Genomic DNA, 337 nt, shown 5'->3' on the forward strand with positions numbered 1-337 from the left:
TATTCTTATGAATGTCAACAGTCAATGTAGTGTGGTATATTAAGAACTGACTTTCACATCGTGGCTAAGTTTACAGAGATTACATTTCATGAGGAAATGTGTTATGAATTTTAATGGTGTATGTTTATTTAAATCTAATTTTCTATTCTGTTTTGGGAAATAGTTGTTTGTGTCTTTTAGTGTATTCTCCTTCCTGTCCACATATGTGGAAGCTACCTATTCTCCTCTCTTCTGAAATAGTTTAAAAGACTCAGAGAGAATGGCCTGGGCTTTGCATATCATTAGTTTGATAGACATTTCCCTGGCTGCTCACTTAGATAGATATTAGCAGCTAACT

The sequence above is a fragment of the Sapajus apella genome, unplaced genomic scaffold (assembly GCF_009761245.1).
Source record: "Sapajus apella isolate SASKATOON/1434 unplaced genomic scaffold, GSC_monkey_1.0 scaffold556, whole genome shotgun sequence".
Taxonomy (NCBI): Eukaryota; Metazoa; Chordata; class Mammalia; order Primates; family Cebidae; genus Sapajus; species Sapajus apella.